At 43.7% G+C, this 23,271-nt stretch overlaps 1 pseudogene; it reads left to right on the plus strand.

Annotated features, from left to right (window-relative positions):
* Positions 1–11,446, plus strand: part of LOC134312940 (NLR family CARD domain-containing protein 3-like) — a 39,081-nt pseudogene extending 27,635 nt beyond the window's left edge.
* The last annotated feature ends 11,825 nt before the right edge of the window (positions 11,447–23,271 follow it).

Here is a 23,271-nt window from a genome sequence, read left to right on the forward strand (position 1 = left end):
TAATGGAGACAGAGAGGAGGAACCAGTCTGGTACAGTAATTCAGTAATGGAGACAGAGAGGAGGAACCAGTCTGGTACAGTAATTCAGTAATGGAGACAGAGAGGAGGAACCAGTATGGTACAGTAATTCAGTAATGGAGACAGAGAGGAGGAACCAGTCTGGTACAGTAATTCAGTAATGGAGACAGAGAGGAGGAACCAGTCTGGTACAGTAATTCAGTAATGGAGTCAGAGAGGAGGAACCAGTCTGGTACAGTAACTCAGTAATGGAGACAGAGAGGAGGAACCAGTCTGGTACAGTAATTCAGTAATGGAGACAGAGAGGAGGAACCAGTCTGGTACAGTCATTCAGTAATGGAGACAGAGAGGAGGAACCAGTCTGGTACAGTAATTCAGTAATGGAGACAGAGAGGAGGAACCAGTCTGGTACAGTCATTCAGTAATGGAGACAGAGAGGAGGAACCAGTCTGGTACAGTCATTCAGTAATGGAGACAGAGAGGAGGAACCAGTCTGGTACAGTCATTCAGTAATGGAGACAGAGAGGAGGAACCAGTCTGGTACAGTAATTCAGTAATGGAGTCAGAGAGGAGGAACCAGTCTGGTACAGTAATTCAGTAATGGAGACAGAGAGGAGGAACCAGTCTGGTACAGTCATTCAGTAATGGAGACAGAGAGGAGGAACCAGTCTGGTACAGTAATTCAGTAATGGAGACAGAGAGGAGGAACCAGTCTGGTACAGTCATTCAGTAATGGAGACAGAGAGGAGGAACCAGTCTGGTACAGTCATTCAGTAATGGAGACAGAGAGGAGGAACCAGTCTGGTACAGTCATTCAGTAATGGAGACAGAGAGGAGGAACCAGTCTGGTACAGTAATTCAGTAATGGAGACAGAGAGGAGGAACCAGTATGGTACAGTAATTCAGTAATGGAGACAGAGAGGAGGAACCAGTCTGGTACAGTAATTCAGTAATGGAGACAGAGAGGAGGAACCAGTCTGGTACAGTAATTCAGTAATGGAGTCAGAGAGGAGGAACCAGTCTGGTACAGTAACTCAGTAATGGAGACAGAGAGGAGGAACCAGTCTGGTACAGTAATTCAGTAATGGAGACAGAGAGGAGGAACCAGTCTGGTACAGTCATTCAGTAATGGAGACAGAGAGGAGGAACCAGTCTGGTACAGTCATTCAGTAATGGAGACAGAGAGGAGGAACCAGTCTGGTACAGTCATTCAGTAATGGAGACAGAGAGGAGGAACCAGTCTGGTACAGTAATTCAGTAATGGAGTCAGAGAGGAGGAACCAGTCTGGTACAGTAACTCAGTAATGGAGACAGAGAGGAGGAACCAGTCTGGTACAGTAATTCAGTAATGGAGACAGAGAGGAGGAACCAGTCTGGTACAGTAATTCAGTAATGGAGACAGAGAGGAGGAACCAGTCTGGTACAGTCATTCAGTAATAGAGACAGAGAGGAGGAATCAGTCTGGTACAGTCATTCAGTAATGGAGACAGAGAGGAGGAACCAGTCTGGTACAGTCATTCAGTAATGGAGTAAGAGAGGAGGAACCCGTCTGGTACAGTAATTCAGTAATGGAGACAGAGAGGAGGAACCAGTCTGGTACAGTAATTCAGTAATGGAGACAGAGAGGAGGAACCAGTCTGGTACAGTAATTCAGTAATGGAGACAGAGAGGAGGAACCAGTCTGGTACAGTAATTCAGTAATGGAGACAGAGAGGAGGAACCAGTCTGGTACAGTAATTCAGTAATGAAGTCAGAGAGGAGGAACCAGTCTGGTACAGTCATTCAGTAATGGAGTCAGAGAGGAGGAACCAGTCTGGTACAATAGTTCAGTAATGGAGTCAGAGAGGAGGAACCAGTCTGGTACAGTAATTCAGTAATGGAGACAGAGAGGAGGAACCAGTCTGGTACAGTAATTCAGTAATGGAGTCAGAGAGGAGGAACCAGTCTGGTACAGTAATTCAGTAATGGAGACAGAGAGGAGGAACCAGTCTGGTACAGTCATTCAGTAATAGAGACAGAGAGGAGGAACCAGTCTGGTACAGTCATTCAGTAATGGAGACAGAAAGGAGGAACCAGTCTGGTACAGTCATTCAGTAATGCAGTCAGAGAGGAGGAACCAGTCTGGTACAGTAATTCAGTAATGGAGACAGAGAGGAGGAACCAGTCTGGTACAGTAATTCAGTAATGGAGACAGAGAGGAGGAACCAGTCTGGTACAGTAATTCAGTAATGGAGACAGAGAGGAGGAACCAGTTACAGTAATTCAGTAATGGAGACAGAGAGGAGGAACCAGTGTACAGTAATTCAGTAATGGAGACAGAGAGGAGGAACCAGTCTGGTACAGTAATTCAGTAATGGAGTCAGAGAGGAGGAACCAGTCTGGTACAGTAATTCAGTAATGGAGACAGAGAGGAGGAACCAGTCTGGTACAGTAACTCAGTAATGGAGACAGAGAGGAGGAACCAGTCTGGTACAGTAATTCAGTAATGGAGACAGAGAGGAGGAACCAGTCTGGTACAGTCACTCAGTAATGGAGACAGAGAGGAGGAACCAGTCTGGTACAGTAATTCAGTAATGGAGACAGAGAGGAGGAACCAGTCTGGTACAGTCATTCAGTAATGGAGACAGAGAGGAGGAACCAGTCTGGTACAGTCATTCAGTAATGGAGACAGAGAGGAGGAACCAGTCTGGTACAGTAATTCAGTAATGGAGACAGAGAGGAGGAACCAGTTTGATACAGTAATTCAGTAATGGAGACAGAGAGGAGGAACCAGTCTGGTATAGTAATTCAGTAATGGAGTCAGAGAGGAGGAACCAGTCTGGTACAGTCATTCAGTAATGGAGACAGAGAGGAGGAACCAGTCTGGTACAGTCATTCAGTAATGGAGTCAGAGAGGAGGAACCAGTCTGGTACAGTAATTCAGCAATGGAGTCAGAGAGGAGGAACCAGTCTGGTACAGTAATTCAGTAATGGAGTCAGAGAGGAGGAACCAGTCTGGTACAGTAATTCAGTAATGGAGTCAGAGAGGAGGAACCAGTCTGGTACAGTAACTCAGTAATGGAGACAGAGAGGAGGAACCAGTCTGGTACAGTAATTCAGTAATGGAGTCAGAGAGGAGGAACCAGTCTGGTACAGTAATTCAGTAATGGAGTCAGAGAGGAGGAACCAGTCTGGTACAGTAATTCAGTAATGCAGTCAGAGAGGAGGAACCAGTCTGGTACAGTAACTCAGTAATGGAGACAGAGAGGAGGAACCAGTCTGGTACAGTAATTCAGTAATGGAGTCAGAGAGGAGGAACCAGTCTGGTACAGTAATTCAGTAATGGAGACAGAGAGGAGGAACCAGTCTGGTACAGTAATTCAGTAATGGAGTCAGAGAGGAGGAACCAGTCTGGTACAGTAATTCAGTAATGGAGACAGAGAGGAGGAACCAGTCTGGTACAGTAATTCAGTAATGGAGACAGAGAGGAGGAACCAGTCTGGTACAGTAATTCAGTAATGGAGACAGAGAGGAGGAACCAGTCTGGTACAGTAATTCAGTAATGGAGACAGAGAGGAGGAACCAGTCTGGTACAGTAATTCAGTAATGGAGACAGAGAGGAGGAACCAGTCTGGTACAGTAATTCAGTAATGGAGTCAGAGAGGAGGAACCAGTCTGGTACAGTAACTCAGTAATGGAGACAGAGAGGAGGAACCAGTCTGGTACAGTCATTCAGTAATGGAGACAGAGAGGAGGAACCAGTCTGGTACAGTAATTCAGTAATGGAGACAGAGAGGAGGAACCAGTCTGGTACAGTAATTCAGTAATGGAGACAGAGAGGAGGAACCAGTCTGGTACAGTAATTCAGTAATGGAGACAGAGAGGAGGAACCAGTCTGGTACAGTCATTCAGTAATGGAGACAGAGAGGAGGAACCAGTCTGGTACAGTCATTCAGTAATGGAGACAGAGAGGAGGAACCAGTCTGGTACAGTAATTCAGTAATGGAGACAGAGAGGAGGAACCAGTCTGGTACAGTAATTCAGTAATGGAGACAGAGAGGAGGAACCAGTCTGGTACAGTCATTCAGTAATGGAGACAGAGAGGAGGAACCAGTCTGGTACAGTCATTCAGTAATGGAGACAGAGAGGAGGAACCAGTCTGGTACAGTCATTCAGTAATGGAGACAGAGAGGAGGAACCAGTCTGGTACAGTCATTCAGTAATGGAGACAGAGAGGAGGAACCAGTCTGGTACAGTAATTCAGTAATGGAGTCAGAGAGGAGGAACCAGTCTGGTACAGTAACTCAGTAATGGAGACAGAGAGGAGGAACCAGTCTGGTACAGTAATTCAGTAATGGAGACAGAGAGGAGGAACCAGTCTGGTACAGTAATTCAGTAATGGAGACAGAGAGGAGGAACCAGTATGGTACAGTAATTCAGTAATGGAGACAGAGAGGAGGAACCAGTCTGGTACAGTAATTCAGTAATGGAGACAGAGAGGAGGAACCAGTCTGGTACAGTAATTCAGTAATGGAGTCAGAGAGGAGGAACCAGTCTGGTACAGTAACTCAGTAATGGAGACAGAGAGGAGGAACCAGTCTGGTACAGTAATTCAGTAATGGAGACAGAGAGGAGGAACCAGTCTGGTACAGTCATTCAGTAATGGAGACAGAGAGGAGGAACCAGTCTGGTACAGTAATTCAGTAATGGAGACAGAGAGGAGGAACCAGTCTGGTACAGTCATTCAGTAATGGAGACAGAGAGGAGGAACCAGTCTGGTACAGTCATTCAGTAATGGAGACAGAGAGGAGGAACCAGTCTGGTACAGTCATTCAGTAATGGAGACAGAGAGGAGGAACCAGTCTGGTACAGTAATTCAGTAATGGAGTCAGAGAGGAGGAACCAGTCTGGTACAGTAATTCAGTAATGGAGACAGAGAGGAGGAACCAGTCTGGTACAGTCATTCAGTAATGGAGACAGAGAGGAGGAACCAGTCTGGTACAGTAATTCAGTAATGGAGACAGAGAGGAGGAACCAGTCTGGTACAGTCATTCAGTAATGGAGACAGAGAGGAGGAACCAGTCTGGTACAGTCATTCAGTAATGGAGACAGAGAGGAGGAACCAGTCTGGTACAGTCATTCAGTAATGGAGACAGAGAGGAGGAACCAGTATGGTACAGTAATTCAGTAATGGAGACAGAGAGGAGGAACCAGTCTTGTACAGTAATGGCTGCTCATGATCTTCATCATCATCAAGTAAAAATCCAGCAAACCATCCAGATCACTTTTACTATCAGTACATTCAACTGAAAGAAGCCATAAAGAAAACAGTCAACAATAAAACCTTTATAACCACAATATTCTACCTCTATATTTACACTTACACTATATGGCCAAAAGTATGTGGACACATCTTCTATTTATTCAGTTCCAGCCACACCCACTGCTAAAAGGTGTATACAACCAGTTCTATAAAATAAAACATTTGTTTTCAAGACAAGATGTTTTTAAATCCAGATTAAAAATCGATGCATTTAACCTGGATTACTTATAGTTTTTGGTCTTTTTATTTGGTCTGTAGTAATGTTTATAAAGTTTGATTTAATTTAATAATTATTGTAGGATTATTAATTAATGTACTTTATCATGGACATGTTTTATTAAACCATTTTTAAACCTGAAGCATTTTCACTTTGATCCTGAATTTGCAGTTAGTTGAAGCTCTCAAAAGAAAATGATGATTCTTTACAGCTGCTCTCAATAGACGTCGCCACAGTGGATCATTCATCAGCATAACTGATTTTGCACAGTTTTTATGATGGATACCCTTTCGATGCAACCCTTTTGTGTATCTGGGCTTGAGAATGGTACTAAGTGTTCACACTGATATGTGTCCCCACAACGTTACGTTACGCTATGTGGGTCTTAAAAGAAACGAGCACAATTCTGGACCAGCAAACTTAGGAATTTCACACTGTTGTTTTGCAGATCCACCATGTCAACCCAGACACCTTCAATTCTGGTAGAACCAGCAAACGTGTACAAAAAGGAAAATGTGATTTATATCCAACCAAATAATCAGAACCCTGTGAATAAAGCAGCACATTTCACCCCTCACACCAGCACCAAAACACAACCACACCCTTATTATTACCATTTTATACCTAGTAATAAGAAGTGTGAAAGATCTAAAAGAAACCAGAGACCTGAGATTTACATTTACATTTTCTGCATTTAGCAGACGCTCTTATCCAGAGCGACTTACAGAAGTGCTCCCATAGTAAACATTTTATTTCTCTGTGAGATCAGCCACATCTTCTTATTTTATTTGTACTTGATGAAGTTCCTCTAGAACTGAGAGAATGAAGAGTGGATCATTGTTCTCTCTGCAGGTTGAATAATTGTGGTGTATCAGATGAAGGTTGTTCTGCTCTGGCTTCAGCTCTGAGATCAAACCCCTCACACCTGAGAGAACTTTATCTGTCTAATAATGAACTAGGAGATTCAGGAGTGAAGCGTCTCTCTGCTGTACTGGAGAATCCTCACTGTAAACTGGAGATACTGAGGTAAGATCATCTCTCTGAGAATCACACATGAGCTGCTCCTCACTAACTCATCTTCTCTAATAGTGAGACTGAAACAGAGGATTTAGGTTTGAATGGAAGTTGTGTCTTTACTAAATAAAGAGAGGAAATGATCTATAAAAATAAACCTGTAACAATACTGAGTCCTTAAGTCTAAGAGGAGGAATTACTTCTGATTCATCTTTTACTGCTATTACACCAGATCAGAACGTCTCTATTAATAACAGAGTAATAACATTAAAGAAAAATATTAATAACCAGACAAAAATGTGTACAACACATAGATAGAACTTTATTAATCCTGATGGAAATTGTTTAAACACATTATAGTGGTACCTCCGCCATCTTGTAGAGGACAAACATGAAATCACAGGGAAGTCTGGGAAATGTAGTCAGTAATAAATTGTAATGGCTGTAAAAAGAAATCTAAATCAAAATCTGTAAATGTACAACAAACTGTCACATTGTGTTTAAATAAACATTTATTTACTAAATATTAATTAAAAAATCATTAAAATGTGTAATAACTTTTTATATTACTATTATTATTATTACAGACAATAATAATCCAGCAAACCAACCAGATCACTTTTATTATCAGTACATTTAACTGAAAGAAGCCATAAAGAAAACAGTCAACAATAAAAACTGCTGCTGTTCTTTGTTCAGCTTCAGCAGATGAACAAACATAAATACCAGAAACAGATCAGAACCCCCAACACAGAATAAAATACTGATAGTGTAGTATTGTCCCTGTGTCTGTATACTTCTGCATTTTCACTGTGAGCACTCATTACAGTTATTTATAACACAAACCTCAGTTGGGTTAGTTCAGTTTTGTACATTTAGTTTTAATCAAATGTTTTCACATGGACACAAACACTGATTTAGTTCCATAATGATTAAATATAACTGATGATTTTATCATCACAGTCACTGTTTCTCATTTCTGTTCCTTAATAATATGAGAACTGATGGGTTCCAGTTTCCATAAAGCAGTTGGTCCAAGTTCAGCCTGAGGAACGAACCTGAACCGTGAAATGTGAACGTTTCTCTATAAATATATTTATATTGTTTAGCAATACTTACAATACATTATGGGGGATCACCAGTCTTATTGTCTGAGACAAGCTAATTTTGTGTCCCGGCTACCATTTTCTTATTTGTACTTGACCATTGGTCAAGTGACTCATTGGGTTGTTCACATGATTATCACCAGTGTTTGTTTACTTCTGTGAATTTATAAGAAACTCTTATTTGCCTCCCCTATTAAAACATCTTTTCATTTAAAGTGTATTTTAGCTGCTATAAATGTTTATTAGTAGTGTGATGGAGGAAGCAAGTGTGTTTTGGACGGTGCCTGGAGTATTGATCTCTCAACCAGAAAGCACTGCCTTACATGCTTTTATAACCTCAAGCACTGACCACCACACAGATCTACAACTTTACTACATAATCCATGTGCCCACTGAAACAGAGGAGCACAATTCTAATAGCAGCATTAGGAACCGGGCATCTGTGTAACCTCATGTTCTCATCTCATTTTAGCTTATGTGTGTCTAGTAAACACCAATGTGCACTAATGCTTTATTAGCTAACTAGCACATGATGTTATTTATGTGTAAACAGAATCTGTTATGAACTTAAAGAAGCTCTGATGGTCGAGAACGAGAACCAGTACTTCTGTACCATCCTACACATCATCAGATCTTACACTGAATATTCATCTAATACCTGCCCTCTTACAGTGGGGCCAAAAAGTATTTAGTTAGCCACTGGTTGTGCAAGTTCTCCTACTTAGAAAGATGAGAGAGGTCTGTAATTTTCATCATAGCTACACTTCAACTATGAGAGACAAAATGAAAAAAAAAAATCCAGGAAATCACATTGTAGGATTTTTAAAGAATTTATTTGTAAATTATGGTGGAAAAAGTATTTGGTCAATAACAAAAGTTCAACTCAATACTTTGTAACATAACCTTTGTTGGCAATGACAGAGGTGAAACGTTTCCTGTAAGTCTTCACCAGGTTTGCACACACTGTAGTTGGTATTTTGGCCCATTCCTCCATGCAGATCTCCTCTAGAGCAGTGATGTTTTGGGGCTGTCACTGGGCAACACGGACTCCACAAATTTTCTATGGGGTTGAGGTCTGGAGACTGGCTAGGCCACTCCAGGACCTTGAAATGCTTTTTACGGAGCCACTCCTTCGTTGACCGAGCGGTGTGTTTGGGATCATTGTCATGCTGGAAGACCCAGCCACGTTCCATCTTCAATGCTCTCACTGATGGAAGGAGGTTTTGGCTTAAAATCTCACGATACATGGCCCCGTTCATTCTTCCCTTAACACGGATCAGTCGTCCTGTCCCCTTTGGACATGTACTGGCTTAAGCAGGGGGACACGCCTGGCACTGCAGGATTTAAGTCCCTCTCGGCGTAGTGTGTTACTGATGGTAGCCTTTGTTACTTTGATCCCAGCTCTCTGCAGGTCATTCAACAGATCCCTCTGTGTAGTTCTGGGATTTTTGCTCACCGTTCTCATGATCAGTTTGACCCCACGGGATGAGACCTTGCGTGGGGCCCCAGAACGAGGGAGTGTGGTATTGACTTATGAATGAAAAAGACTACACCGAAGTCTTAAAGAACAGTTTACTGAGAAGGCAAACATATATAAATTAAACACAGTCTCCTCTACAACATCACATCATACGCTATACAGCAGCAATGAACTCTCTTATTCACTTAATCTTTTCTACACACATCACAGTAACTCCACTACAACAGTGCCATCTATCAGTACAATGAAGTAATGATATGAATAATGAACACAACAGGGAGATTATCATTTACATTTACATTTGTCATTACATTTACATTATCAATGGTCTTGTATGTCTTCCATTTTCTTACAATTGCTCCCACAGTTGATTTATCACACCAACCTGCTTACCTATTGTAGATTCACTCTTCCCAGCCTGGTGCAGGTCTACAATTTTCTTCCTGGTGTCCTTCGACAGCTCTTTGGTCTTGGCCATGGTTGAGTTTGGAGTCTGACTGTTTGAAGCTGTGGACAGGTGTCTTTTATGCAGATAACGAGGTAAAACAGGTGCCATTAATACAGGTAACGAATGGAGGACAGAAGAGCTTCTTAAAGAAGAAGTTACAGGTCTGTGAGAGCCAGAAATCTTGCTTGTTTGTGGGTGACCAAATACTTATTTTCCACCATAATTTACAAATAAATTCTTTAAAAATCCTACAATGTGATTTCCTGGATTTTTTTTTCTCATTTTGTCTCTCATAGTTGAAGTGTAGCTATGATGAAAATTACAGACCTCTCTCATCTTTCTAATCAGTGGCTGACTAAATACTTTTTGGCCCCACTGTATGTCAGGTTGAATCTAAATGATTTGAAAGATGCTGTCGTTCTTTTAGCCATTTTTCTAAGTAAGAACTCAGCAGGATGAAGCGATTAGTACAAACGATCTTTAAGATCTTTAAGATTTTTTTCACTGTTGATGTTCACACTAAAATTAGGTGAATTATAGATGTAATGGCTCTTGGGTTTTTTAGGATAAGACACCCTTTTGAACAGGGTGCCAAAGCAACACAGAGCATCACTCACTCACCCATATACTTACTAAGCCAATCCACCTTCTGGTTTATTAGAAGACAACCAGAGTACCCAGAGTTTAGGTGACAGTAGGTTAGAATCAAACTCAGGTCCTCCTTATCAAGTTTAGTGTTTGTAAATAATAGTACTTTTTATAAATATTGCAGGTTTTGCTGCATGTGATTTTGATTTAATGATTAAATGTAGTAACAATTCTGATTATAAACAGTGAAGATCTGATCATTGTTCTCTCTGCAGGTTGTGGTATTGTGGTGTATCAGATGAAGGTTGTTCTGCTCTGGCTTCAGCACTGAGATCAAACCCCTCACACCTGAGAGAACTTCATCTGTCTGGATATAATCTAACAGATTCAGGAATGAAGCTTCTCTCTGATCTGAAGGATGATGAACGTTTCAGACTGGAGGTTCTTTGGTGAGTAAAAACTATTTGAGAGAATCCAGTTCAGGAATAAGAGGTTCTAGTTAAATCATCTCTGTATTGATTAGAACAAGTGTATGGATGAAAATCTGTGTCTACGTAATCTGTGTAAAAATGTTCACTATTAATCACCATCAACATGTAAAAACTTCTGACTTTGTAAACTCCAAAATGATTGGCACCCATAATAGAGGTGGTTAAAAAGTCATAAGTGTCTATGTAGCTCAATCACACACTGATGTTACAAGAGAAATCAAACCTTTAATTCAAGTACATTTATTCAAGAAGGTAATCAAGATAAAGTTGACCTCCTTATTTAGGCAACGAAGCACTGAGTCTTCTTCTACAATGCTTAGTAAGACTTAAACCTATATTAAGTGCTTATTGCCAACAAAAGAAAATGTTTCCATCATTAAATATGAGAACACAGGATTACAGAGAACACAAGACCGTTACTCATTTATTCTTTTATTATTTTCAGGTTTTGATGATAAACTCAGCTGAAGACGGAGATTAAAAGCTGCGATTATTTCTGGGATGTTCCGTGTATCTTCTATGTTGAGGAACGGAGAACATGTCAATCATTCTACAATTCAAATGACCACAGATGTGATTAACAGATGTGATTAAAACATCTGTACAGGATGTGAATGAGAAAATGAAACTGTGCAGGATTCAGACATCATGACACGACTGAGAAACTGTAGAAAAGGTTTTAATCACAAGAAGAAAGTGTTTATGATGCTGAATAGATTGTTATTATGATCAGACTCTGGAGACACAGCGCTCGTCCTGTACATTCAACATCTAATTCACTCAGATCAACAAAGTGTTTATATTTAATATAACAGATTATTATTAGTATTATTATATCCAGCTGTAAGTGTGTTTATGTTTAATATAACAGATTATTAGAGCTTTACAAACACAAACACGTAGCTACAAACCTACAAGATCAACATTTCATTACACTGAACATTTTTATTAATAGCTGATATTGACTCATTAAATACATTTTTGATTTAAATATCTGTAATGTGTTTATATTTATTCTAATCATACTGTGTTTTAAGTGTTTTAATACTTTAAATGTTCTAATATTGTGTTTGTTTTATCACTGATGGATTTAATAGTTTATACTTTAACTTACTGTTCCATATTTCACATTTTTAATGATTGTTTTAATGGTAGAAAAAGAAAAGATGAAATGAAACTGAATGTTTTTACCTGGTTGGTTCATGTTGCTGCTCACAGCTTCAGGTGAACTGGTTCAGTTAAAAAGAACAAATAAAATCTTACCTGTTAGTTGCTTCTCAGATCTGCTAAAAGAACCAAAAATAACATTTAATTCATTAAATAACACAATTCACTTCGTGATTTACTGTGTATTTCCTTTATAAAGTCTAATTATAATGCACAGTTTACCAAAATGTGAGCTAATGCTAATGGCTCTTAAATAGGAGTCGATTCTCAGATCTCAAGCACTGGAAATACTAAGAATCGATTCCTAAAAGAGTCGATTCTAATGAGTTGACTCACATTTAACGCATTGGAAAGCAAGGGAGTCGATTCTTGCGAAATGGTTACAGTTATTCCTGAGGGCTACAGTTAGCCGTTTGTGTTAAATATTCAGTTTGATGAAAAATTATCTGAAAGGAATTAATTTTATCACATTTTTATCATAAATTTACATTACATTTACATTTTCAGCATTTAGCAGACGCTTTTATCCAAAGCGACTTACACAATGAGCAATTGAGGGTTAAAGGCCTTGCTCAGGGACCCAACAGTGGCAACTTGGTGGTGGCGGGGCTTGAACCGGCAACCTTCTGTTTACTAGTCCAGGACCTTAACCACTGAGCTATCACTGGCCCCATGATAAATCATGATAAATCCTCACAAATACTAGAGCTTATACACTTTTATATATAAACAGAGTAAAAATAAATACTTCACCTTCCATTCCTTCTACATCCTGAAGTAAAAATGTAAATAAACTGAGGTAATAAATTTATAATTAATGAACTAAATTATTACATTTCATTTAATTATACATGATCTTTTTAATCCTCTGATAAAGCAGAGTAGTTTATCACAAATTAGTTCTTTTAAGTGATAAGATTTAATAACGCTGCAGTTCATCTCTGACATCGAAAAGCTTCAGAGTCGAATTGATCCCTAAATGAATCGATTCATGAATCAAACACCTGAAAAAGTACAGGAGTTGATTCCTTAATTAGTCGATTCACCTATATAATGCTCCAAAATGTTTGTGAGTCGATTCTAGAAAGTCGTTTTAAAGCTTCTAGTGCTGAACTGTACAGCTGTTCGTCCCAATGAGTCAGAATAATGTGTGAATATTTTACATTCAATTCTGACAATGAATCCTAATAAATGAAGATACAGAGACACGAGTATCCAAGTTTTAATCATGTCAGACTTGATGTCTGTAACCAGATAAAAAATATATTTTTATTTTGTTTTCTTGTTAAAATGTTTTCTTGATAAATGTTATGATTGTGTACAACCCTGAATAACATTATTAGTAACTTTGTGGAGAACGACAGAATTAATTTTGTCTGATATTAAAGTTGTTATTCACGTAACCTGTGAGTTTTTAAGGCTAGCAGTGAATGCTAGCTGATGATATTGTGTTAGCTAGCTAACTAGCCAAGCAAATACTTAGAAAATGTTTGTTTCACAATAACACAAAGATTAAACATCTGTTAGGTTAATTATGCAGAATTAACGTTGGTGCTGGTAGATTTACTTACACATGTCTGAATACAGCTGTACATTTACTTACATACAGTTGATGGATTCACCTCAGTTCATCTGTAATGTTAGTGAAAGGTTAAACTCTCCTTAGGAAGAAATATATGTGGCTTTGGGGTAGTTCAGGCTAAATATTATTATTATAATTATGTTATAATTTTTTCATCCCTTTTAAAACTAAAGATTAATATTGCAGGATCTGATGAAGACACCAAAAAGTTTATCTGGTGAAGAAACCAACCAGACCCTCTTCACTGGAAAAAGAAATGCAGCTGTTTGAGGATTTGAGTAACTGTTGGTCTGAATGAGAACAAAATCTGTTACATCTTATAAAGACTGTTAATTACTGTTAATTATAAAGGTGCTATTTAGACGTGATTTAGTATTTAAAGCATGAACAACTTTTAATGAGGACATGTTTTGAAACAGTGCATGATCTATACTGTAATAACCGTTATGTTCATCATGTTGTAGAACCTTTGTGTTGGAGAACAGTGCAGGGGGCGGTGACCCCCATTCATGTACAAAAGTGGGAGAACCTGAAGCAGAAATACAAAAAATTCTTCAGTAAAAATATCAGTACAGGTTTTATTACTACACGTTAATTTCCTTGTACTGTATTTATGAATCTTGTAGGAACTCGAGTGCCCCCTACTGGGGTGAGAACAGAGAGTAGTGAAGCAACAGCAGCATCCTAGAAATGCTCTGCTGACATGGATGAGGCAGTAGATGGGAGGCCATCGATTACCCCACCGACACTTATTGCCTCTTCTGACCAGGGTGCTGCTGAAGCTTCACCCCCCTCTGTTAGGCCGAGAAGCACAGAGACCCCAGCCAGAAAGAGACGGGGGGAGACAGATTTAATACTCAGCAGATCAGGGGTAGAAGCTGTTCCTCACCTGTTCTGGTGATGGTTTCTTAATACACGTGTTGCAGCTCTCGTTTTACATCTCTTAGTAACTGTGAGTCCATATGAAACAGTTCCACTAGACCAGCTGATGGGAAACGCATGCAAACATCCTTAATATACATCACATGTGTACTAGTGTTGAAGCACTGAACTGTCCAGAAGTGATGCTTTTAGGACTATTGAAGTGAAAGATTCACTTTCATCTATTGATGAGTGAATGAAGTAAATAAAGAGCAGATTAAACCAGAGCTGGATCATCACTCATTCATCTTTAAATGAAGAATTTCCTGACATGTAATTAAATATGATGTCAGTGATGTGAGCAGCTTTCATATAAGCCAACAAACATGGTAATACTCTGGTCCTCACCACTGTGGCAGTAAGAGCTGGACTTAATCTGAGCCTGATCCAGAACAGTGGCTTCACTTCATTACTAATAGAAATGTGAACTAATACTTTAACCGTGTTAAACATGTTTAAGAAAGAACAAAAACATCAGTGAAATGTCTAGAATTAAAGTTTATTGTTGTTTAAATGAAACAGACTACAGTCCACGTGACTGAAGATCTGGGGGGTCTCCTCAAGTTGATCTCTTTGATACCATGGACAGGGATCTTTTGTGGTTGTTGGACTGCACTGGTGAGGATATTTGAGCAGCAGAAGTTGATGTAGAGCTGATGTGTGACACTACAAAAATAATACACTCATATTAGCCAGTGTTTAATGTTCACAATCACTGACTGTATTTAAACATTTAGAGTATTGAAGCGATGCTATAATACATTAGGAGTGATGTACCATGATGCGCTGGTGCTGGTCTGCTAGTCTCCTCTCATCTACTGTCATTTACAACACAGTGTACGATGTGCTGGAGCTTCCAGTGGTTCTGGTCCGATGGTCTGACAGGCAGTTATAGTTCCTTAGCCAGCAGTTGTGGTTCCTCAGCCAGCAGACGTGGTTCCTTAGCCAGCAGTTGTGGTTTTTCACACAGCAGTTGTGGTTCTGAAACCAGCAGTTGTGGCTCTACAGCCAGCAGTTGTGATTCTTTAGCCAGCAGTTGTGGTTCCTCAGCCAGCAGTTGTGGTTCTAAAACCAGCAGTTGTGGTTCTAAAACCAGCAGTTGTGGTTTCACAGTCAGCAAATGTGGCTCTAAAGCCAGCAGTTGTGGTTCTTCAGACAGCAGTTGTGGCTTTACAGACAGCAGTTGTGGTTCTTCAGACAGCAGTTGTGGTTCTTCAGCCAGCAGTTGTGGTTCTTCAGACAGCAGTTGTGGTTCTTCAGACAGCAGTTGTGGCTCTACAACCAGCAGTTGTGGCTTCTCAGCCAGCAGTTGTGGTTCTTCAGACAGCAGTTGTGGCTTCTCAGCCAGCAGTTGTGGTTCTTCAGACAGCAGTTGTGCCTTCTCAGCCAGCAGTTGTGGTTCTTCAGACAGCAGTTGTGGTTTCTCAGCCGGCAGTTGTGGTTCCACAGCCAGCAGTTGTGGTTTCACAGCCAGCAGTTGTGGTTTCACAGTCAGCAGTTGTGGTTCCTGAGCCAGCAGTTGTGGCTTCTCAGCCAGCAGTTGTGGCTCTACAACCAGCAGTTGTGGCTTCTCAGCCAGCAGTTGTGGCTTCTCAGTCAGCAGTTGTGGTTCTTTAGTCAGCAGTTGTGGCTTCTCAGCCAGCAGTTGTGGCTTCTTAGCCAGCAGTTGTGGCTTCTCAGCCAGCAGTTGTGGCTCCACAGCCAGCAGTTGTGCTTTCTCAGCCAGCAGTTGTGGTTCTACAGCCAGCAGTTGTGGCTCTACAGCCAGCAGTTGTGGCTTCACAGCCAGCAGTTGTGGTTTTTCAGCCAGCAGTTGTGGCTCCACAGCCAGCAGTTGTGGATTTTCAGCCAGCAGTTGTGGCTCCAAAGCAAGCAGTTGTGGCTTCTCAGCTAGGAGTTGTGGTTCTTCAGCCAGCAGTTGTGGTTCTACAGCCAGCAGTTGTGGCTCTACAGCCAGCAGTTGTTATTATTTAGCCAGCAGTTGTGGTTCCTCAGCCAGCAGTTGTGGTTCTAAAACCAGCAGTTGTGGTTCTAAAACCAGCAGTTGTGGTTTCACAGTCAGCAAATGTGGCTCTAAAGCCAGCAGTTGTGGTTCTTCAGACAGCAGTTGCGGCTTTACAGACAGCAGTTGTGGTTCTTCAGACAGCGGTTGTGGTTCTTCAGCCAGCAGTTGTGGTTCTTCAGCCAGCAGTTGTGGTTCTTCAGACAGCAGTTGTGGTTCTTCAAACAGCAGTTGTGGCCCTACAACCAGCAGTTGTGGCTTCTCAGCCAGCAGCTGTGGTTCTTCAGACAGCAGTTGTGGCTTCTCAGCCAGCAGTTGTGGTTCTTCAGACAGCAGTTGTGCCTTCTCAGCCAGCAGTTGTGGTTCTTCAGACAGCAGTTGTGGTTTCTCAGCCAGCAGTTGTGGTTCTTCAGACAGCAGTTGTGCCTTCTCAGCCAGCAGTTGTGGTTCTTCAGACAGCAGTTGTGGTTCTAAAACCAGCAGTTGTGGTTCTAAAACCAGCAGTTGTGGTTTCTCAGCCAGCAGTTGTGGTTCTTCAGACAGCGATTGTGGTTTCTCAGCCGGCAGTTGTGGTTCCACAGCCAGCAGTTGTGGTTCTAAAACCAGCAGTTGTGGTTCTAAAACCAGCAGTTGTGGTTTCACAGCCAGCAGTTGTGGTTTCACAGTCAGCAGTTGTGGTTCCTGAGCCAGCAGTTGTGGCTTCTCAGCCAGCAGTTGTGGCTTCTCAGCCAGCAGTTGTGGCTTCTCAGTCAGCAGTTGTGGTTCTTTAGTCAGCAGTTGTGACTTCTCAGCCAGCAGTTGTGGCTTCTTAGCCAGCAGTTGTGGCTTCTCAGCCAGCAGTTGTGGCTCCACAGCCAGCAGTTGTGGCTCCACAGCCAGCAGTTGTGCTTTCTCAGCCAGCAGTTGTGGTTCTACAGCCAGCAGTTGTGGCTCTACAGCCAGCAGTTGTGGCTTCACAGCCAGCAGTTGTGGTTTTTCAGCCAGCAGTTGTGGCTCCACAGCCAGCAGTTGTGGATTTTCAGCCAGCAGTTGTGGCTCCAAAGCAAGCAGTTGTGGCTTCTCAGCTAGGAGTTGTGGTTCTTCAGCCAGCAGTTGTGGTTCTACAGCCAGCAGTTGTGGCTCTACAGCCAGCAGTTGTGGTTCTTCAGACAGCCACTGTGGTTCTTCAGCCAGCAGTTGTGGTTTCTCAGCCAGCAGTTGTGGTTCTACAGCCCGCAGTTGTGGCTCTACAGCCAGCAGTTGTGGCTCCACAGCCAGCAGTTGTGGTTCTTCAGACAGCAGTTGTGGTTCTTCAGACAGCAGTTGTGGTTCTTCAAACAGCAGTTGTGGCTCTACAACCAGCAGTTGTGGCTTCTCAGCCAGCAGTTGTGGTTCTTCAGACAGCAGTTGTGCCTTCTCAGCCAGCAGTTGTGGTTCTTCAGACAGCAGTTGTGGTTTCTCAGCCGGCAGTTGTGGTTCTTCAGACAGCAGTTGTGCCTTCTCAGCCAGCAGTTGTGGTTCTTCAGACAGCAGTTGTGCCTTCTCAGCCAGCAGTTGTGGTTCTTCAGACAGCAGTTGTGGTTTCTCAGCCGGCAGTTGTGGTTCTTCAGACAGCAGTTGTGCCTTCTCAGCCAGCAGTTGTGGTTCTTCAGACAGCAGTTGTGGTTTCTCAGCCGGCAGTTGTGGTTCCACAGCCAGCAGTTGTGGTTCTAAAACCAGCAGTTGTGGTTTCACAGCCAGCAGTTGTGGTTCTTCAGACAGCAGTTGTGGCTTCTCAGCCAGCAGTTGTGGTTCTTCAGACAGCAGTTGTGCCTTCTCAGCCAGCAGTTGTGGTTCTTCAGACAGCAGTTGTGGTTTCTCAGCCAGCAGTTGTGGTTCTTCAGACAGCAGTTGTGCCTTCTCAGCCAGCAGTTGTGGTTCTTCAGACAGCAGTTGTGGTTCTAAAACCAGCAGTTGTGGTTCTAAAACCAGCAGTTGTGGTTTCTCAGCCAGCAGTTGTGGTTCTTCAGACAGCAGTTGTGCCTTCTCAGCCAGCAGTTGTGGTTTCTCAGCCGGCAGTTGTGGTTCCACAGCCAGCAGTTGTGGTTCTAAAACCAGCAGTTGTGGTTTCACAGCCAGCAGTTGTGGTTTCACAGTCAGCAGTTGTTGTTCCTGAGCCAGCAGTTGTGGCTTCTCAGCCAGCAGTTGTGGCTCTACAACCAGCAGTTGTGGCTTCTCAGCCAGCAGTTGTGGCTTCTCAGTCAGCAGTTGTGGTTCTTTAGTCAGCAGTTGTGGCTTCTCAGCCAGCAGTTGTGGCTTCTTAGCCAGCAGTTGTGGCTTCTCAGCCAGCAGTTGTGGCTCCACAGCCAGCAGTTGTGCTTTCTCAGCCAGCAGTTGTGGTTCTACAGCCAGCAGTTGTGGCTCTACAGCCAGCAGTTGTGGCTCTACAGCCAGCAGTTGTGGTTCTACAGCCAGCAGTTGTTGTTCTACAGCCAGCAGTTGTGGCTCTACAGCCAGCAGTTGTGGTTCTTCAGACAGCCACTGTGGTTCTTCAGCCAGAAGTTGTGGTTCTTCAGACAGCATTTGTGCTTTCTCAGCCAGCAGTTGTGGTTCTACAGCCCGCAGTTGTGGCTCTACAGCCAGCAGTTGTGGCTCCACAGCCAGCAGTTGTGGTTCTTCAGACAGCAGTTGTGGTTCTTCACACAGCCGTTGTGGTTCTTCAGACAGCATTTGTGGTTCTTCAGACAGCAGTTGTGGCTTTTACAGCCAGAAGTTGTGGCTTCTCAGCCAGCAGTTGTGGTTCTTTAGACAGCAGTTGTGGTTCCTGAGCCAGCAGTTGTGGCTCTACAACCAGCAGTTGTGGTTTTTCGGCCAGCAGTTGTGGTTCTTTAAACAGCAGTTGTGGTTTCTCAGCCGGCAGTTGTGGTTCCACAGCCAGCAGTTGTGGTTCTTCAGACAGCAGTTGTGGTTCTTCACACAGCCGTTGTGGTTCTTCAGACAGCAGTTGTGGCTTCTCAGCCAGCAGTTGTGGTTCTAAAACCAGCAGTTGTAGTTTCACAGTCAGCAGTTGTGGTTTTTCAGACAGCAGTTGTGGTTTCACAGCCAGCCGTTGTGGTTCCTGAGCCAGCAGTTGTGGCTTCTCAGCCAGCAGTTGTGGTTCTTTAGACAGCAAATGTGGCTTCTCAGCCAGCAGTTGTGTTTCTTTAGACAGCAGTTGTGGTTTCACAGCCAGCAGTTGTGGCTTCTCAGCCAGCAGTTGTGGCTCCACAGCCAGCAGTTGTGCTTTCTCAGCCAGCAGTTGTGGTTCTACAGCCAGCAGTTGTGGTTTTTCAGCCAGCAGTTGTGGCTCCACAGCCAGCAGTTGTGGCTCCAAAGCAAGCAGTTGTGGCTTCTCAGCTAGCAGTTGTGGTTCTTCAGCCAGCAGTAGTGGCTCTACAGCCAGCAGTTGTGGTTCTTCAGTCAGCCGTTGTGGTTCTTCAGCCAGCAGTTGTGGTTCTTCAGACAGCAGTTGTGGTTCTTTAGACAGCAGTTGTGGTTTCTCAGCCAGCAGTTGTGGTTCTAAAACCAGCAGTTGGGGTTTCACAGCCAGCAGTTGTGGTTTCACAGTCAGCAGGTGTGGTTCCTGAGCCAGCAGTTGTGGCTCTACAACCAGCAGTTGTGGTTTCTCAGCCAGCAGTTGTGGTTTTTCGGCCAGCAGTTGTGGTTCTTTAGACAGCAGTTGTGGTTTCTCAGCCGGCAGTTGTGGTTCTAAAACCAGCAGTTGTGGTTTCACAGTCAGCAGTTGTGGTTTTTCAGACAGCAGTTGTGGTTTCACAGCCAGTCGTTGTGGTTCCTGAGCCAGCAGTTGTGGCTCTTCAACCAGCAGTTGTGGTTTCTTAGCCAGCAGTTGTGGTTCTACAGCCAGCAGTTGTGGCTCCAAAGCAAGCAGTTGTGGCTTCTCAGCTAGCAGTTGTGGTTCCTCAGCCAGCAGTTGTGGTTCTAAAGCCAGCAGTAGTGGCTCTACAGCCAGCAGTTGTGGTTCTTCAGACAGCCGTTATGGTTCTTCAGCCAGCAGTTGTGGTTCTACAGCCAGCAGTAGTGGCTCTACAGCCAGCAGTTGTGGTTCTTCAGCCCGCAGTTGTGGCTCTACAGCCAGCAGTTGTGGTTCTTCAGCCCGCAGTTGTGGTTCTTTAGACAGCAGTTGTGGTTTTTCAGCCAGCAGTTTTAGCTCCAAAGCCAGCAGTTGTGGCTTTTACAGCCAGAAGTTGTGGCTTCTCAGCCAGCAGTTGTGGTTCTTTAGACAGCAGTTGTGGTTCCTGAGCCAGCAGTTGTGGCTCTACAACCAGCAGTTGTGGCTTCTCAGCCAGCAGTTGTGGTTTTTCGGCCAGCAGTTGTGGTTCTTTAAACAGCAGTTGTGGTTTCTCAGCCGGCAGTTGTTGTTCCACAGCCAGCAATTGTGGTTCTTCAGAAAGCAGTTGTGGTTCTTCACACAGCCGTTGTGGTTCTTCAGACAGCATTTGTGGTTCTTCACACAGCATTTGTGGTTCTTCAGACAGCAGTTGTGGTTTTCAGACAGCAGTTGTGGTTTCACAGCCAGCCGTTGTGGTTCCTGAGCCAGCAGTTGTGGCTTCTCAGCCAGCAGTTGTGTTTCTTTAGACAGCAGTTGTGGTTTCTCAGCCAGCAGTTGTGGCTCCACAGCCAGCAGTTGTGCTTTCTCAGCCAGCAGTTGTGGTTCTACAGCCAGCAGTTGTGGCTCTACAGCCAGCAGTTGTGGCTTCACAGCCAGCAGTTGTGGTTTTTCAGCCAGCAGTTGTGGCTCCACAGCCAGCAGTTGTGGATTTTCAGCCAGCAGTTGTGGCTCCAAAGCAAGCAGTTGTGGCTTCTCAGCTAGGAGTTGTGGTTCTTCAGCCAGCAGTTGTGTTTCTACAGCCAGCAGTTGTGGCTCTACAGCCAGCAGTTGTGGTTCTTCAGACAGCCGCTGTGGTTCTTCAGCCAGAAGTTGTGGTTCTTCAGACAGCAGTTGTGGATTTTCAGCCAGCAGTTGTGGCTCCAAAGCAAGCAGTTGTGGTTCTACAGCCCGCAGTTGTGGCTCTACAGCCAGCAGTTGTGGCTCCACAGCCAGCAGTTGTGGTTCTTCAGACAGCAGTTGTGGTTCTTCACACAGCCGTTGTGGTTCTTCAGACAGCATTTGTGGTTCTTCAGACAGCAGTTGTGGTTTTTCAGCCAGCAGTTTAAGCTCCAAAGCCAGCAGTTGTGGCTTTTACAGCCAGAAGTTGTGGCTTCTCAGCCAGCAGTTGTGGTTCTTTAGACAGCAGTTGTGGTTCCTGAGCCAGAAGTTGTGGCTCTACAACCAGCAGTTGTGGTTTTTCGGCCAGCAGTTGTGGTTCTTTAAACAGCAGTTGTGGCTTCTCAGCCAGCAGTTGTGGTTCTAAAACCAGCAGTTGTAGTTTCACAGTCAGCAGTTGTGGTTTTTCAGACAGCAGTTGTGGTTTCACAGCCAGCCGTTGTGGTTCCTGAGCCAGCAGTTGTGGCTTCTCAGCCAGCAGTTGTGGCTCCACAGCCAGCAGTTGTGCTTTCTCAGCCAGCAGTTGTGGTTCTACAGCCAGCAGTTGTGGCTCTACAGCCAGCAGTTGTGGTTCTTCAGTCAGCCGTTGTGGTTCTTCAGCCAGCAGTTGTGGTTCTTCAGACAGCAGTTGTGGTTCTTTAGACAGCAGTTGTGGTTTCTCAGCCAGCAGTTGTGGTTCTAAAACCAGCAGTTGGGGTTTCACAGCCAGCAGTTGTGGTTTCACAGTCAGCAGGTGTGGTTCCTGAGCCAGCAGTTGTGGCTCTACAACCAGCAGTTGTGGTTTCTCAGCCAGCAGTTGTGGTTTTTCGGCCAGCAGTTGTGGTTCTTTAGACAGCAGTTGTGGTTTCTCAGCCGGCAGTTGTGGTTCTAAAACCAGCAGTTGTGGTTTCACAGTCAGCAGTTGTGGTTTTTCAGACAGCAGTTGTGGTTTCACAGCCAGTCGTTGTGGTTCCTGAGCCAGCAGTTGTGGCTCTTCAACCAGCAGTTGTGGTTTCTTAGCCAGCAGTTGTGGTTTCACAGTCAGCAGGTGTGGTTCCTGAGCCAGCAGTTGTGGCTCTACAACCAGCAGTTGTGGTTTCTCAGCCAGCAGTTGTGGTTTTTCGGCCAGCAGTTGTGGTTCTTTAGACAGCAGTTGTGGTTTCTCAGCCGGCAGTTGTGGTTCTAAAACCAGCAGTTGTGGTTTCACAGTCAGCAGTTGTGGTTTTTCAGACAGCAGTTGTGGTTTCACAGCCAGTCGTTGTGGTTCCTGAGCCAGCAGTTGTGGCTCTTCAACCAGCAGTTGTGGTTTCTTAGCCAGCAGTTGTGGTTCTACAGCCAGCAGTTGTGGCTCCAAAGCAAGCAGTTGTGGCTTCTCAGCTAGCAGTTGTGGTTCCTCAGCCAGCAGTTGTGGTTCTAAAGCCAGCAGTAGTGGCTCTACAGCCAGCAGTTGTGGTTCTTCAGACAGCCGTTATGGTTCTTTAGACAGCAGTTGTGGTTTTTCAGCCAGCAGTTGTGGCTCCACAGCCAGCAGTTGTGGATTTTCAGCCAGCAGTTGTGGCTCCAAAGCAAGCAGTTGTGGCTTCTCAGCTAGGAGTTGTGGTTCTTCAGCCAGCAGTTGTGGTTCTACAGCCAGCAGTTGTGGCTCTACAGCCAGCAGTTGTGGTTCTTCAGACAGCCACTGTGGTTCTTCAGCCAGCAGTTGTGCTTTCTCAGCCAGCAGTTGTGGTTCTACAGCCCGCAGTTGTGGCTCTACAGCCAGCAGTTGTGGCTCCACAGCCAGCAGTTGTGCTTCTTCAGACAGCAGTTGTGGTTCTTCAGACAGCAGTTGTGGTTCTTCAAACAGCAGTTGTGGCTCTACAACCAGCAGTTGTGGCTTCTCAGCCAGCAGTTGTGGTTCTTCAGACAGCAGTTGTGCCTTCTCAGCCAGCAGTTGTGGTTCTTCAGACAGCAGTTG

Source organism: Trichomycterus rosablanca, chromosome 1 (assembly GCF_030014385.1).
Source record: "Trichomycterus rosablanca isolate fTriRos1 chromosome 1, fTriRos1.hap1, whole genome shotgun sequence".
Classification (NCBI taxonomy): domain Eukaryota; kingdom Metazoa; phylum Chordata; class Actinopteri; order Siluriformes; family Trichomycteridae; genus Trichomycterus; species Trichomycterus rosablanca.